This window comes from Pholis gunnellus (genome assembly GCF_910591455.1).
Source record: "Pholis gunnellus genome assembly, chromosome: 1".
In the NCBI taxonomy this organism is placed as follows: domain Eukaryota; kingdom Metazoa; phylum Chordata; class Actinopteri; order Perciformes; family Pholidae; genus Pholis; species Pholis gunnellus.
This window is the reverse complement of record NC_136528.1, coordinates 21,161,075-21,179,747: the sequence shown is the minus strand read 5'-3', so window position 1 is coordinate 21,179,747 and position 18,673 is coordinate 21,161,075. Positions and strand designations below refer to the sequence as shown.

Here is an 18,673-nt window from a genome sequence, read left to right as displayed (position 1 = left end):
GCAGGAAATATTTCTGATAGGCTCCTAACTGAAGCTAAATGACACAATCATATTAGTCCTGTTTCATCATCTCTGGCTGTCTGTGAGGTTTGGAATCAATTCTAAAGATTAAATTGATCGAGGCATCGACTGGTTTCAAATTACATCTCAGGTCCCCCAAGAGCCAGCCTGAGAGGGTCTTAGATCTCAGAAGAAACAACCTCCCGGCTCGTCCACAGTCTGGACTAAAGACTGGAGGAAACTGGTCAGTGCGCTTTTTTAAACAGTCATTCATATACTGCCTTTCGTCCTTGTATACCGCAGCTATTCTGCAGGCAGGCTACCTGTCAGTCAATCCCTGCAGGAATGTGATCAGCATCACATTCAGGTGTTAGTATTTACTGCATCTTGGTCTACTCGGCCTGCTGTTCTTGCCTTAAATGCCAGATTATGAATACATCCGTATACATTACGAATAACCCATCTTATTTTATGTGAGAACATTTTGTTTTTTCTTAACTACATTAGTAGTTGTTGTTTTGAGGATAAATTCTAAAAGTCATGCATTTTATTCTATGTTGTGCCAAGACGTGCAACGTGTAAAGCATTTGGCAAAGGAAACATCCTAAACTATAGGCTATGAATAATGATGCACACATTTTCCTCAGATTTTGGTTTAATAAGATGACACCAGTTCTTGTGACAAGACTTGTTTAATTTGTAATCATACGACATCAAATGTAGAGCTGTGCTAATCAATGTTTAAACGTTAACAATGTGTCAAAAGAATGTTTCAATTTGACAGGTGTCGCTTACGCTGCAGAGAATCACAACTCTGCAATTCCTCTGAGGTCTACAGAATGTTTTACTGTCTTTCAGCTCATTGTTTTACTGTTCCCGCCTGCAAATATACCGTTTTGTTTCACTCTCACTGCTCTCATCAATCTTTTTTCCAGCAGCAGCAGGCAGTGGAAAAAGCTCTGATAAACCTGGCCAGCACAAACAGCCCACACAGTTAGCGACTAGCTGGTGAACATTGTGGAGCATTTAGCAGCTAAATAGATAGATGTTTATCTCAGGAGTTGGTGGCGAACAAAATGGAGCAAAAAAACACAACTCCAAATGAATACTAATGTTGTTTTGTGTCTTCTGGATGTGTACATAGACAACTGTTTCTTAACATCTTGTCGTGCTGACCCTGAGTGACTAATAGATGTGATTAATGAAGGTTAAATAAACTGAAACCTGCCCTTAAAATAGTCAACAGAAGGGGAAAAAGGGATACCAATATTACAAAATGACTCAACACTTTAAACAATTTTGTTCACAGCTGAGAGTAGAGTCACTGTGTTCATGGTGCATGGCACTCTTGACATCTGGAGCTCCACCAGTCTACCTACACGCTCACGTCAAAGTGTATCATGAAGAAGATTCTTGTGTTTGCAGAACATGGCAGCTCTTACACACTGACTTTGATCTGCTGTGCATACTTATACAGCACTTTTATAATCCTCTCTCACGGTACTCTCAACATTGAGACAGTAAATACAGCTAATAACCAATTAGCGTGTTTACTGGGTGGGGGCAGAGTCCACCACTGTATAGGTGCTGTATGGGCCTCTGTGACTGTCTCTCATTAGGACGCATCAGTGGCTGGCACGTCACACTGACATTTCCTCTTAAAGAAAGGGGTCTGTGGCTTTGTCTTTCTATTTGTTTATTACCATGAGGGGATATTCAGTGGCATATTTTAGGAGGGCGGTCATGTTTACTTGCAGCGGCTTTTGTCATCTCTACCCCTTTCGATCGTTTCTCCTCATTAAAGTGTTGAGATCACTCGTGCCCTTCAGAAGGGTACAAAGGCTTTCTTTGTGCGTTTTCCTCTTTTAGGAGAAGAATTCTCCTCGAGAAATTCAATGTCATTATTGCAGACAAATTCTGAGTAACTAACTACAATGTTTTCCTTCTTTGGAACAACATCAGATATTAGGAGACAGCACTGACCTTATTTGAGATCAAGCTGCGGACATTTTGCTCCTGCGCCACATTTCTCATTCCCACTGTTCAACTTGAAAAGCTTGATTTGTTATTCCATTAAATTCAGTCATCTGAGATGCCTTTTCTGTAACATCCTATCAGATCTCACTTCCTCTGCACTGAGCCTGTGAAAAAAAGTGCTTTTTCACTGCATCTCTTCAATTTTTATCTTGCAAGCTGTATCTATGCCCCACGCTTAACATTATTTGTCCTTTACTGGGAGTTGTTTTCTTTATTAAGTTGAGTCTGAGGTGTAGCCTCCTCTCAGAAAAGCACACGTCTGCGTAGGATATAAATCAAAAATATTTCAGAGAGTTCACCTGAGAGCAGAAAAATAAACTGATATAGCCCAAGGCATGGAAAAGTACAGGGTGAAGAAGGCCATACATCTATCACTGAGGGCATATCTCTTTCCTAGCTGAAACCAAATATTTACAACAATGTTTTAAAGTTCAACCCCTGGAATTTTTCAACCAAGACCTATTTGTTTGTGTATTTTCTATAAAACTGATTTGCTGCTTTTGAGAGTGTGCTTCAGAGCGTTCAGTAACACAATAATGAGCCACACACCCTGGCAAGTAAGAGCTACATTCACAACATATTAATAAAATTGAGTTATGAATGGAGATACATTTTTTTAATCAAGTTTGTATTGTGTTCACTGTGAGATTTTTAAATAGTAAATAATGAGTAGCTACATAGACTCATACAAAAATACTCCCTGTCAATCATCACTTATGACCCACTAGATGTGTGTGGTGGTGTCTGTGTCTGCAGAGATCCTGCATTTTCTCTTTTCTTGTCATTAAACTGTGTTCAGGACGTTTCAAGGCGTTTCTGTGGCCGTCGCTCTGCCTCTGCTTCCAGCTCTCACTCATCAGTCTCTTCTCTCCTGGGGCTCTGTTCTCGGACACTGTAATCAGAATCGTCTGAGTCAGAAGCTCGGGAAGCTCCACTAAATTCTCCTGTCTGGACACAAACACTGTGCCCATTATCCAGCTAGACAGACTGAAGATCGCAAAACACAATCACCAATCTTGAAATATTTCAGCCTCCCTTATGAACTGAATGGAAATGGCACGTCATGTTCAAAATGACTTCAGAGTGCAGCTAATGACAAACAATTAATCACAGTCTTTGTAAAATCAGACACCAACAAATAATGTGTCAGAGGCATTAATACTGTGTTGTAGGGCATTTAATGTGATGTCCATTGATTTCCACTGTATTCTGAACTTTCTATCAAACTAGTTTTGAGTAAATAACTCACACATAAACAAATGTGTGTATTCACGTTAGTAAAATATTCTCTGAACAAGCCAAACAACAATAAGAGTTTACAGCCCACTATGGCTCTGAGGCCACAGTACAGCTGAGGCTGATGAGAATGTCAATGATTTTGCAGGTATTTTGTTATAAACCAAAGTTTTGGTTGGACAAATATTTATATATATTTATTCTGATGGTGGCACTAGAGGAAACGTCAGCAGGTCACTAAAATTAAAATTCATCCTCAGGGGGATATAAATGTGTGAAATTTAATTCCATTAGTTGTTGAGACATTTCACTCACAACAACAAATCAAACTCATAATCACCAAAGTCATTAGGATACTGTCCAGGAACCATAAATATCTGCATAATAATTTCTGCCAATCCACTTAGTAGATGCTGAGGAATTTGTCAAGATAAATTACAACGTTTACGACGCTAAAGAAAATGTCAGAGGATCACTAGAGTAAGAAGGATTAATCCTCTGGGGGCTGTGAATGTTTCTCCCTCCATCCAACAGTTATTGAGATATTTGCAACCAACCAACAGACATTGCCATCCCCAGAGCGAAGCATGCAAATGTGGCTAAAAAAACAAAAGGTTTGTGTTAGCATGTGACACAGCGAGAAAGTGAAAACTGCAAAACTTTTTTAAAATTTTGCACATAATCACGATTACATTTGAATTCAGAAGGAAACTCTCCTGATCCATCAGATTAAACTAAAGGCTTTAACAAATAAACACTTGACTGGGGAACGGTTTACGAATCAAGATGAAGAAAGGCTTGGCAGCCAATTCCTCTGATAACACTTTTTCGTGATAAAAACAGCAACTTTAAAGAACAAGAAGTCTGGGTCTGTCAGAGATTGTTACATATTCATAAAATATTTGGTCTTTGGTGAAAGAACGAGACCTATTCAACAGAAGGCCAACTGGGTTCTCATTCATTTTCCTCCATATTTAACTATTCTTTCATAGCAATGCAAATAATCCCAGTCAAGTTGTACAAAAATGTTCATCTACAATGGGAAAGATATTTTTTTAATGAATAGCAAAAGATCTTAAGAAGTGTGAAAGTTTTTGACATAGTATGTTTAACATTTCACTGAAAAGTAGTAACGGAATCTTTAAAACACCGTCTAGTTTTTCTTGTTATTACCCGCTGCATGTAATAGAAGTCTCTGCTCTATATTAATGAAGTCTACATGGATTTGGATGGCAGACACAGATATCAGTATTTTACTTTATGTTTTGTTTTTGATCATGGCCTCTGTGAACAGCTGATCAATTATTCAGGTGGAAAGCTCCTTGAATTGTCATTCGAGGAGTTTTGAGTGAAATAAGGCACAGGTCACTTAACAACCAGAGCTATTGTGAGAGTCTCTATTCAAGAAGCAGCTCGTCTCCTGAGGTTTGTGCTGATAGAAGAGCTGACAAACGGTACACCGCATTCAAAAATGGACCATTCACACCATCCTGAATAGGAAGTGAACAGGAGAACATTTAATAGTGTTACTTGTTAAGTACAATTACTGAGCGGCTCTGACTCAGTGTGTTTACATGCACTTAAGTATTCAGATTACACCTTTACACCTCAGTTGCCTGATGTGTGAAAAGTCGTCATATACGAGAATCCTGGCTTCTGTAATCGGGTTAAGAGATCAGACGATCTTGATTTCCCTGGATATATTTCTTCTAGCCATGTACACGCAAAACAGGTTTCTTATCGGCTTTTTAATGTTCGTCCTTTAGACGTCCACATAAGTCAGTTTCTGCTGAACAGTTGACTATTTGTATAATTCAAACACCTTCAGACTGTAATTAAAAGCACTCACACACTGTCTCCTAAAATTGACATTCATTTACTACTATTTCAACAGTAAATATGTGTACGTTACAATATCTGCTCGTAGCAACTGAAGCATTATTACATTATTGATCGTTATGTTCCGGAACTCACAGCAACAATGAAGAAAAAGGTAAAAGTGGAAACTTACTCCGGGCCACAAAAGTTTAATACGGACATTTCACGTCAGGTCAGACGGCTGGAACTTACAGCAAATAAACAGTGCCTTCAAGCAGAATATTATGTGTTTACTTTGTGAATTATTTAACAAAAAAATAACTTTTCCCAAACCTTAAGCAAAGCATTAGATATGAACCCGTCTCCAGTGGCAAAAACCTGCACTTTCTACGCCCACCATCCACCTTGACACCCCACCAAACCTATGTGCGATAAAGAATCGTAGCACCTTCGTCAATCAACATTATTCACATAAAATTAAGTGACCACATATAAGGAATTTAAGAGGAGGGTGCTGCATGAGGTCCATTGCTGTGGGTAAAAAAAAAGAGCTAATAGTAACATTAATGTGTTTGAGGAGGCTGACAAGAAAGTGAAGTGAGAGAAAGTGAGACAAATGCTGCAGAGTATACAATGTGCTTATGGGGTAGATAGACTCAGACGAATAATGGTTGTAGCTCTTAAGGTTTGATAACCGACTATCCATTCCCAACATCTGCAAGTTAGCCGAAGGCCTGGACAACGATATCAATCAAGATTTCCCCATTTCTGTTCAGAGGAGGAGAAATGATCTGTGGGTCAAACTGCAGACAGAGCTGCCTGTGGAAGACGGATAAAACCAGCCTGAAATGTGATAAAGTTGTTGTCAAACCCAGGAGCTGGAAAATTCTATCAAAAATACAAAAACAAAATACACATTTAACTGGTCATTCATTTTCCTAAGATTGTGTTTCTGCCATCGCACTGTTAACTGATAACTTACTCAAATTAGAAGTCTCACCTCATTCAGGAGAAACAGATCATTTAAATCAACCGTTTTCAACAAGGGACAAATGTGGACAGGTTTCCACTTCAACCAAACACTACGTCAGCTAGTGCTGTCTTGCATACTCATGGCCCTGCGTGGCACATGGTGATGCTTGATATTTTGAACAGGCACAAAATAAATACGCCGATGTTTATCTTATCAAAGGTCTTTCACTTCTGTGTCGGCCATTTCCCACTACACTGATCTGAAACAAGATACGAATCACATGACATAAGCATTTATATCAGCTCTGTTTTCATCTATGTTGCTTGAATTATTGTGTCTGTTATTTTACAGGTTATTTCCTTTGGTTATCTGCTACACTTGCTTTTCAGCTCAGTTACTGTCTCTATTTGTTGTACGCCCTTGCCTTTAATGGAGAGATGTTTTAATGAGGCCTTTGAGGTTTCCTTTTATCTCATCTGTTGTTGTTTTTTTATTTCCTCTCTTCCGTTCCATCTCTTTCATGTAGAATAAAAACATGGCATCCTGTAAATTAAGAGATGTGGAAATCAAAGACAGAATGATGGACTGAAGGTCCAGAAACAGAATCAAATTATTCTGTGGAAATTAAACAGAATTTTTTTTTCACAATAGGTAGAGTTTATTTTGAATGTTTTAAAAGTGGCAGTATTAGTTTAATGTATGTGTGCAATGGATAGTTTCGTAACTCAAACCACAGCAACAGACAGCTTTTCATTTCAACCAGTAACTACACTTCTGTCATCTGCACTGTTTTTAGGACTGGAAGTGCACACAATATTGGTGCAGAGATTCGCTGGGAAAATAATCTTAACGCTTGATTGAGAGCAACTGCGTTATTGATAGATATGACAATATCTGTATAACCATGCACTGCTGATGTGTTGCTGGAGAAAGGCAAAATGTTACAGACTGAAAAATACAACGTTATCTAGAGCAGGGATATTAAATTAAAATTCAGCGAGGTCCAGTTAGAGAGAATTTCTTCATGCAAAGGTTGCGGAACATCACAATACTGTCTAACTTGCACTGTGATTAGTAGCCTATTAGTTGTATTAATGTCTGTATGTAGTCAACAACTGATTGAATTCAATTGAATAATATCTAAACAATATTTACTGTCAGATTTCAAATTGGACTGGATTAATTATAAATAATACAGCCGCTATTAATAAATAAATGTTCTTCTCTCATTTCAAGTAAAATAAAGGCTGGATAAAAAAAGAACAGACTCTTAAAATAAAGTACTTCATTTTAGAAAAATGAATTTAACTGAATTGTCCTGAAGCTTTACATTTATTTAAATCAGGTGTGAAGTGATGTCAATCAAAAAAGACAATATATCCAAATTATTCTTATCTTCTAAAAAGAGAAAATTGTGTGCAGGGACTTTGTCTGTATGGAAACTACTTGTTTCAGCTCTATTCCTCTGTGTTTACAGCAGTGTTGGACAGTTGTAATAGCCCAATAGGATTCTGATCCTATTGGACTCTTAGGTTTATTTTTCTGTGCCTTCATTTTGGATTTGAGTGGGTACATTTGCTCACGGTCTCTGAACATATGAGACGTACTGGTTTTGAACTGCCCGTGGGAAGAATGAACAAACATGAGTCTGTCCATTATTGGTTAAAGGCTCAGGTTAAGCTGTCCACTTTTCTCTTTTTGTTAAAGGCCATATGAAATAACTTCTCTGAATCACATACTTGGCTCTCTCTCCTCGTCTCTCCCATGTTTGTGAATACCTCACTTGAGTCGAGGGCGACGTGTTGGGCCGTCAGTGCCAGCTAAGCCTTCTCTGCTGGCCTAAACAGAATCACTTCCTCATCATCTCCTACGTGAGCGCAGTCCACCGAAAACATTATATTTCCCACAATTTAAGCTTCTGCATTTTCCAAATGCAGTAGTATTATTCAAACGTATTGTTCGGTTCGTAAGCCTCGTACCGAACGGTTTAATAGGAATACGTGTATTGTTACACCCCTAGAAACAAATAACCGTAGCTGTGGCTCATAATGAGCTTATTAGGAGATGGCTCAAGTGTAGCAGGACAGCACAGAAGAACCAGATATGAAATGCACGGCCCGCCACTGGAATATGTGATTGGCCGAGTAGCATCACGTGAGATGGTTGTGATGTTTCCTGGACCACTGAACGAGTGTCGTAAAGGCTGGAAAAGCTGCGCCAGTTAAAATAGAAGCGCACCGCATCGGTTATAGGTCCAGGTCCGGAGACAACGGCGTCTGGGTCCGGACTCGCCTAATAGATCGAGAAGATGTTAAAACCTGAGTAGCTCTACACTCCCTATGAAGTAAAATGGACAATGTGATTCCTACAGTGGTTAAACTTTTTGTTGTCATTGCATTGACTGTAAAATACAAAGGGAGCTGAAGAACCCAAATGTAGGGATTTAACACAATAAAAAAACATCAACAATTTTCTAAAATGAGGAATAAAAAACTGGGAAAATAAAATATTTGAATGCGATTTATTAGCATAGTCATATAAAACCTCACAGGCCAGATGCAAGTGTGAACTGGTATGCTCATTCATGAGGAAATGGAGAAAAATAGCCTCAGGCTGTCTCCATTTGCAAAAGCAGCTGGCTAAATGTGTTGCACCTCTCACATCACCCGTTGAAGGTGAAAAAACAAGCTAAAGACCAGTAATGAGGCTTATCAAGCCTCCAGTGAAAAGAGGCAGCCAGTGAAACACTAGAAACACCACAGTATTGTGTGTCTGTTAGAAAAGAGTTCAATACTCTAACCATGTTAAAGGTGAAGGGAAATTTCACTTTTTTGTAAGACAGACATCGCTCAAATCACAGATGGAACTAAGCAACAGCTAACAAAGCCGGTCCTCAGCCTGTTGTAGTTTAAGTTTTATATTAACAACTATTTTTATTGGCCACTCACTTGATCCCCACTACCATATCGCCAGGCAGTACCAGGAAAAACTAATATATGGGGCGATATTGCTGCTACAGTACAAAAGTCAGAACAAACGTCAATAGTTTGGATGTGTGCAGCTCCAGGCAACGTACGATGAGCTGTTTCAGCGCACCACCCAACGTACCCTACATACCGATGGTAAATGGTCCTCCCAGGACTCGCATGGACTCGCTGGACTTCTCGGCGATCGTGTTGAACCTCAGGCTGCTGATTCAGAGGCGCTGGCAAAGTGAGCTCTCAGTGCAGGGATCTGAAAGTTAAGTTGCGCTGCGTTTCAGCTCTGTAATCAGAGCGGAGCAGATGTGCTCTTGCATTTCGTTTTTCATCACTTTGTAAAGAAGCCTTGTTTTACATCCTGCTCTGCACTCACACTAACATCAGTCCTGACGTACAGGGTGAGGGAGAATTTTATCTCACATAACTTCCTACAACAATACAATGAGATATATAATTAGCTCAAAAACTGTGCTGTGTTGCAAAAAAAAGTGAAACAGCTCGGTTCTTATCACTGCACAGCAGATGCCCCACAAAAGCACAAGACAGTTTTTGCACAGTGTTGGTTTGCACCTCAGAACAGGCAGACTGAATGGCTGCTGGCTGGTTGCTGATGGCAGCCTCTGCCCTCTGTACCAGCCAGACAAAGCACTGCCTAACGGCTGTATCACACTGTCATGTTTTGTCAAAAGATCGAGAAGCTTTCTAAACCTTTTAGAGTGCTGTCTTACGAAAAAAAGAGCACACTGAAGCTTAGTTTTAGTTTTAAAATCAAAATGAATGCGATATAAAAACACAATGTTTTGTTATGATCATGGATTTCTTATTAATCAGACACAAGTTCCGAGAGCCAGAAGTGCCTGCTTTAAAAAGTTGCTTTTGTGCAAACAGCCCAAAATCCAAAGAAATTAACTTTACTATTATACAGGACAATGGACAAACAGGAAATCTTCACATTTGAGAGACAGGAACCAGCAAATTTAATTACATTTTTTCATGAACATTTTTTTAAAAAACTGTTGGAGAATAATTTCCTGTCTACGAACGGATCGATTAATCGACCAATTGTTTCAGCTATAAATCACTGTGGTGTAACATGCGATCAGGAGATCAGCATCAATGCTTTGCAGTTGCCGATCCCTGATGTTGAGATCATTGTGAGCAACAATTCTGGGTTGAAATCGGTAGAAGGAGAGCTAATAAAGTTGGCAGCAGCAACAAGGTTCCATTGAGTTCCATTATAATGCTTTCAGGCTCTGTTAAGTAAAGATTTGTATTGGGTGAAGGTAAATTATAATGTTTTCATGATGTGTTCAAATATCATCTTTTAAAATGTAGTTTTTGGGGAGAAACTTGAATGAATAATTTTAAGGAGATGTTTTCACAGCAATATGAAATAGATATTAGAGAGTGAATCTTTACCTCCAAACACTGGCTCTAAGCAGCTTATAATACATAAATAAAAACTCAGAATGACAATATTTTCATATCCGTGATTTCTACATCTACACACCAAAGCAAGCAAGTTCAAAATAGGAGGAAAGACTCCGGCTCCTCATACTGTAGCTTCCCTCACAGTCTGCCATGACCATGAGGCATCTGACACTCCGTACGTCAGAAACAGCAGAGGACAACTGAGTCATGTAGAAACTTGTTTCCACATGTAACAGAAAGATGCTCTTTGACAGTGACGGTACAGTCTTAAATGTTATCCTGTGAGGGAAAGGTTGAGTGGTTTGAGAACTCGGGGAATAAAACACTTTTACAACCTCTTTATTTCACCAACAGGATCTAACGTTTTTCTCAATGATTTAAACACTAACAGAGTCATAAAAACTGTTACGTGGAATGATTATGTGAAGACTTTCAGTAGATGAATCTTAATACTTTCACCAATAGTGCCACCTTATATTTGTACAAACTGATCATACCAGCATTCACAATAGTTTATGCACCTTGTTTGTGATCTGAAGCACTCTCTGCCTGTCAACAGCGATGACTGCCTCTGTCTTTATTGCATGGGCACTCTGATTGATGATAGTTCAAATAAGTCATTAGCTGGGTCCAAATTTGCGTGAAATTTCTTTTGGCCGGAAGTAGAAAAAGTAAAGTAATATAAAAAGCTTGTGGTGAGGAAGAGAGACTTCCACCTCTGTGAGCGCATGGAAGTTTCCATCCACCCGTATTAATATCACACAACAAAGTGTTTGCTCTTGGCAGAGTTGGAGAAGATGTTGAATCGATAAAAGCAAAATGCAACAATGTGCAACAGACCTAGTGAATAACTCATGACGTACATGCAGCTTGTGACTTAAACGTCAACTGACGCTTGGAGAGACAAAAAAATAAAAGCAGCAGAAAAAAACATCAGATCTGCGTGGAGCACTGAGGAGACTCAAATCAATAGATGACACAAGCAGAAATGCCATATATGTTTGACTGAGCTCTTTCAAATCCATGATGTTGTTGTGCCCTCTTCTTCTGCAGTGGTTTAATTGCACCTATCTCAATGAATCAACTACTTATATTCGTATAACAGCAATGCAACTTGGCTCACGTCTACACAGTTTGGTTCTACATAACCACGGTTTGTCCCATGGATGTTGGTCAATGAGAAAAATAACAAATTCACTGGAGAAAAAAAGGAATAAATTGGGACTGTAATTATCTAGTGGGGCAGAGCTACAAATATCTTACATTTAAGCAGATACAAGCTTAAAATCACTGTTCAGTCCATGTAATATTAAAATCCCTCGACCTCCTCCAGAGACACAAATCCTGTCCTGTTCATTTTTTATTTTACAGATTACGAACCCGGCAGATTTACTGTGCAAGGGATGAAGAACACAGACAACCTCTGCAATTATTACAAATCACAGGAGGACAGATCTCAGTGTGATAAACTATACAGATTTAAATGTACATTGGTGGTGCATTCAAGAGTGCTTGGGCAACTGAGGTTTGTAAGTCCCTCAAACAGCAATCTTTTTAGAGGACGAAAACATAACATCCATCTCTGCTGGGTTTTTTCTGGATTTGAAATGCAATGCTTCGTGACAGATCACTACAGTTGGAGTTTCTTCTATCAGCGATGGATTAATGATGAGTGAAGGTTTGGAAAATGAATTTTGATAGAAGATCTCAATTATAGTTAGCGTTGATGAATTTCGTTTCGAAGCCACGATAATTCACTTCTGTCTCATCGAGTCCTCACCCTGTAATCCGTCTCCACCCTCCCCCATCATAACCTCACATCAGCACCAGCTAACTCACTAAAGACAAATCGAATAGCCGAAGTCCACTGTCTTACAGATAGGCGGATCTGCAGAGTGGAAAGCGTGCAGCTTCAATCTAATGCATGAAAAATCTTGTTTCTGTTAACACGACATCGTCACATTTGAGAGGTTAGTTTTAATGAATTAATTGACGTTTTTGGTTTGAGTGGGAACAGATAGGCTTTGTGGACAGACTGCACATTAAACTTAGTGAAATACTCATACAATACAAATTTCTGATGTATGTATTTTTTAATATAAATCACAGTCTTTACAGACAAATTGAGTGGCCAAGAAACTAATCTGCAGATTAGATAAATCAAATAATTGTTATTTTTCAGCCCTAATTGTTTGTAATTGTTTATAGATGACGTAACACAATGTGCTGTTGTATTTGAAGTGACATTACTCAGTTACTACTTCAGATTCTAATGGGAATTCAACTGTGATGGGAAGTTATACACCATTTATTGATTGTACCTCACAGTTACAGATTTTGAAGTGTTGTCTATCTGCAGCTTAACCCCAAAAAGAAGCAAACAACTTTAGCAATCAGAAGGAATTCAATGGATTAGAAAATGTGTGCTGACAGATTATATCATGTCGTCAGAACTGGTCTTACCTCAGAAACTACTGTGCTCTCTACTGCATGAAAAGTCCTCTACACTTGTCCACAGCAGATGGATACACTTTCTAAATAATGGCATGGGTGTGTTTAAACCAGAGCTTACGTCTTCACTTAGCGTCATTATGAGAAAGAAAGTGCAGTGGACGATAGAGAAAAACAACCCGGAAACAACTGCTGATTAATCTAGAAAGCATTAAGTGACAAAGCACTTCACTTGTCTCTTCTGCTGCTGCCCTCAATGAAGCTCCATGAGTCAAAATCATTGAAGGCAGCTGTAAGTTTATCCTGTCAACATTCATGGTGTTTCTTTAACCGACTCCGAGCAGTGAAGTTTATATCAGAACATCACTGTGTATCAATGTATACAGATAAATGGCTTGAGCTGCAATGTAAACCTTATACAGTCACAGCTAAACCAGATTAAAGTCTGACTACAAGGGTTGTTTTCATTTATTTGTTTGTGGCTGCACAGATTCACTGGGGAAAAAACAACAGTGAGAACATTTGCAATAGTGAACTGATCTATTTAGTAGAAATTGTCAGGGGAGGACCTTTTGAATCGACACTCTTGTAAGAGGCTTTTACACGTCTAATTTATTCTCTTCGTGACGACTTTGCCCTCTGGAGTCAGAATAATTAATTGTTTTCATTACCAAACATTCTCCAGTGCATTCATATCCCTGTATTTCAATAACTTCTCGATTTATTGGAATTACCACCAAGAATATCTCCTTGTTTAATATTCCCACTCCTCAGCCCAGACTCTCTCTCTCTCTCACTGCCTGCATCCCTGCCTACAGGCTGTGTACTGCGAGTGTCTCTTCTCTTTACTCTATTACAACAGATTATTACTATCGCTGTACAGAGAGCAATTCACAAAAAATGCACTTTGGGCTTTGGTCTATTATACTCAAATTTGCATACAGCTTTCTGTCTCTCTAAATATGCTCAGAGTCCTACCTGGTTGTTTACTGAATAAGTCATTCTGCCAATGGATGGAAATATATCCTCAACGAATGTTTTTATTTAAACACATAACCTTTTTACAGTGGAGCTAGATTGATGAATCAGCCGACCACAGATTGCTTTATGTCAATATGTCATGTGAAACTGCAGTACAGACACAGAGAGTATTGACAAGTTTAACTGCACATTACCTCACATTTTACAATTGAGGCAAAATGAATGACGTTGCAATCAGCCTCAACTGTACTGATCATTACCATGCTACCACAGTAAATTAACGGGACCCTATGGAGTGTTTCCATTGTAAGCCTACTCCCCGTATTGCGGTGTGTGTATCCTATCTGATCTAACAAACGAGTTGAGAGCATTTCCTTCCTAATAAAACACTTACAGGCACTTTGCAGTATATCTGCAGCAAACGTTACCACCAAATGTTGATTGGTGGAAATGTGTAAAATCATCAGGGTTGTTTAATGCTTCACCTGCATAAACCCCTATGCATGTGCGTGCTAAACATTAGCGTGTTAGCATTGATGTTGTGAGCATGTTAGCCGGCTGACAGTAGCATTTAACTCACAGCACTGCTTTACCTGCAGCCTCACAGAGCCGCTATCAAGGCTGTTGACTTGTTGCATTGTTTAACGCTCAAATCAATATTGGTATTGTCCTCATAAATCCTGTACTGTTCGATACCTGTAATACACAGCCTGTAAGCTAATTTATCACAGAAGAGAGCAGTCTAAGTTCTATATTAATGTTGTCCTAGTTAGTGTTGTTAGTTGCACTGGAAATTATTGTGAAATGTGTTTATAATATTCAGATTTTTGTAAATAATGCAGTATACTTCAACACCACTGCAAACTCCAACCTGGACAATACAAATGGATGTTAAATCAATACCTCTCTGACATGGTCAATCAAAACTGAACAATATTATTTTTATAAAAGGTATAATTTATGACTGAACAGTTTGGAATGTAACAATTAAAGTGGACTGAGTGTATAAGATATATATGCTGGAGATTATTGCCTGGCAACTTTGGGTTTTTGACTTCAGAGACCACCTTCCCTCTGCACACAGCAGTAGACCTCAGCTGCTCCCGCTGTTCCCCAATCACCTGCCAGCACACCTGCCCCTCATTCACCTTAATTAGCCAACCAGTTTACGCTCAAGACCACTAGAGTCTTTCTGAATGATTATGCTGTGCCACTGTAGAGGTAAGACCCAATCAATTAACTACTATGAGAAGGGCATCCCTAATTTCTTTTTCACTGTGGCGTAAATATCACCTGTCAACATAACCCATGAACAGGCTTACAGAATACTCAATTACAAAATAATCATCATCACCTATAAATACACATATAATCATGCTGCATCTGTAAGAAAAGTAAGAAAACAAGCTCCTGAGCTGCCAAATGAAAATGTGTTGCAGAAGAAGTAATGGTGATATACTGCCGTCATTTCATACTGATTATGCCATGATAACTTTGAATATGATATATTTGAATACCTTCATTTAGACATCTTAATACATAGTAAGGGGGGGAAATAATATTAGAAAAATGGGTATTTACTTTGTAAGAAACAAGGTTGCCTTCATCTAAAACTGTATCTAAAGAGTCTTTTAACTGTTCTTTCTCCCAAATGAATGAGCACTTTCACAGAAACTGGAGTGCAACTTGTACTTCCCCAAGCTGCATACCACAGCCTGCATGCACAAGCACACAAACATCTGCACGCATCTACTGCTTTTAAAGTTCACTCATTTATTCTACAGCTGCACTCATTGTCACTCTGGAAAATCACATCAGATAAATATCACAATGTAACTGTCCTCTGAGCATCAACGGAAACGGTGATTTACTGAGCTTCTCAATTGACTTGACAGATGGATTAGCTTGAAGTCATCTTGGGAGCTGTGGCTATAATATGCAGCTAAATCAGCACTGTGTTAATGACTGCCTCTCGCAGGCCTCGTGGCCATCCAATCAGACAACATGCTGGTAATACACATCCTCAGAGGTCGAAGCAAGCCATGAGCCACGCTGCATTTTCATAAACAGCATCCTCATAAAACAGCATGTCTGTCACACTATATAACATCCATACATATATTGTACACTGAATCTGACCACCGTGAAAGGACACAAACTATTCAACTGAGGCAACCACTCTAGTCATTTAAATTCTTACTGATGCAATGATTTGTTGATTAATCGATTAGTTGATTGAAAGAAAAGGAATCGGTGACTATTTCAATAATGTATTCCTTGTTTGAGTCATTTTTCAAGGAAAGGTGCCACACATAGTTTGGTTGGGAATTCTAAGATGTGCTGTTTTTCTTTTCCCATATGACAGTAAATCAAATATCTTCAGGTTTTGGACTGTGAGTCAGAAAAAATAAACAAGTAAATAATAAACAAATTAGAAGACACCACAGTGGGCTCTGAGTCATTTTTTTATGTAATTTCTTCTTTTTAAAGTTTGCTCGACTAAACGGTTTATCAAAACAATGGTCTTAATTAATGTAAATAATTGTTAGTTGCAGCTCTGTTCACTTCTACTCACTACTACTTTATGTATGCCTGCAAGTGGAATTATGCCACAGCTCATCATCCAGGTCAACAAATACACACCCAATAAATATCAGAAGAAGAAGAAAATAAACACAGATAATATATACATTGATAAGGAAATATAAATATCCACAAGTATGCACAGCTGTAACTGAGTTTAAGACATATGTTAAAGTGCTTATTTTACTGTATATGCAACAAGTATGCAAACATAAAGAACTCTAATGATCATTGTGAAGTAAAAGCTGAGTAGGTCTTCTATAGACAGTCACATAGCATGCAAAGAGCGCAGCAAACAGCCCTCATGGTGGGCGTGTGTGAACCTGCTCAGTCCCACTTTCCAATAAATTCTCCTGGGCTGACTGTACTTAATACAACAAAGAGCTCAGTCGGTTTATGGGCTGTTGCCACGTTGCTTTGTCCTGGTAACAGGCCACTTAACGAAACCTATCATACAGTTAGAAAAGAATATTTCTATTTCTGTCTCATCCCCGAGTGACACAAGAGACGTCTCTTCTGACTGTCCACAGTGACTCAGCAGGAGCAAATGTTTCATTCTCACATGCAGTATTGCTCTGTGGTGTGGGAGCTCATGTCTGTCTTATAGTGCACTAAAACTAAGTGCATGTAGTTGAGTGAATAGTGCACTACAGTAAGTGTGCAAGTCACAGTGCTACAGTGCTACAGAATGCAAAGATATACAATTTCTGTACTTGTGTCACAGCGTGATATAGGAGGAAGATGTATTTTTAGAGATGTAAGTATATTATGACTCTCTGGCTCTGCCCGAAGCTCCCTGACTGTTGACGCCGTCGGCCACTTATACACTCGGATTATGGCTCTCTACTTGCAGCGGATGCAGTCAGAGTAATTATCAGCGAAATCCAGACAATATGGCTCGTACTTAAAATGATCAAAAAATGCTCATTTTGCTGGAAAAGTTTTTGTTGTTGCAAATGTGCACCAATATGACATCAACTGTCTCCTCCAGCATTAGCTGCTTCTGTTGTCATCAATGACACAGTGTTCCCAAACTTTTAAACCAACAAGCATGGAGACTTCTTGTGTTTATCGTACAAAGACCCAAAGTAGCCAAAAATAATGATGGCTGACTGTGCATGAACTCATACTGCTAGAGAAGTTTAATATGCATGACTTAAAAAAGAAAAAACTATGCTGAATGACTGTCCTAGTTTAAAAGTGGCATAAAAATACAATGAGCCACGGCTAGTTCTTAAAGGATGACTATAATATTTGGGGAATAGACAGATGAGCAGATTGATGCCACTCATGTCTTTATGATAGATATGAAACTACAGCCGACAGCAAGTTAGCTTAGCATAAAGACTGGAAACAGGGGGAAGCAGCTAGCCTGGCTCTCTCCAAAGGTAAAATATCTACATACCAGTACATTTAAAACGCACTAATTAACATCTTATATCTTGTTTGTTAAACCTGTACAAAATCAAAGTGTAAAAAAGACAAGTTGAGGTTTGACAGGGGGTTATGTGTGGGACTATTTATTTGCCAGGTGCAGTCATTTCCGAGATTTCACACGTTAACTAGTGAGCTTTAGAGGTGCTGCAGGCAGGTTATTTTTTTTTTAAGTAATCTTTTTTTATAATTATCTTTACTGTTAGATGAAGGCTTTCTAAAGTGAGACATTGCTGTTGAAATGTGTGTCGTCGTCCCCCCCCCCGACCATGCTGGTGTTTTTTAAGCACAAATCTAGCATGAAATGATCTTTCCTCTCAGAGAAATAGAAAAAGTTGAAACATGTAGTTTGGTGGTAAGTCACCTGAACAAAGCTCCGCCCTGCAGATGCCTATGGGTGCCAAGCTGAAATGGAGACCTGCCTCCAGGAGGAATGTTTACCCGAGCTTAGCACAGAGCCCTTATTGCTCAAAGCAGCATGAGTAGATTTCTGTCTGCATTTCACTTCTGCACCACTCCAGCTCTGTGCCATTTCAGATTGGGACCTGCCCAAAATGAGCCCCCCTGTGATGACAAGAATAGCTCTTTTAAAGACACAGAGGGGAGACAAATGAACTGTGTGTGACATCAAGTGTAAAGAAACTGTACACCAGGAGTGGAGGAGAGGCTTGAGGGAATTTGAGAAAACGGATTCCAGACATTCCTAAAAGTAAGGAACACGTTTTAAATAATGTGGAAGACGCAGAGT

The 18,673-nt window shown here is 39.0% G+C and overlaps 1 protein-coding gene across 1 annotated transcript in view; it reads right to left on the bottom strand.

The window, feature by feature from the left end:
• galnt18b (UDP-N-acetyl-alpha-D-galactosamine:polypeptide N-acetylgalactosaminyltransferase 18b) overlaps positions 1-18,673 on the bottom strand; it is a gene marked incomplete at its 3' end in the record, with an annotated part of 67,982 nt that overhangs the window by 48,420 nt on the left and 889 nt on the right. The window lies entirely within an intron of this gene.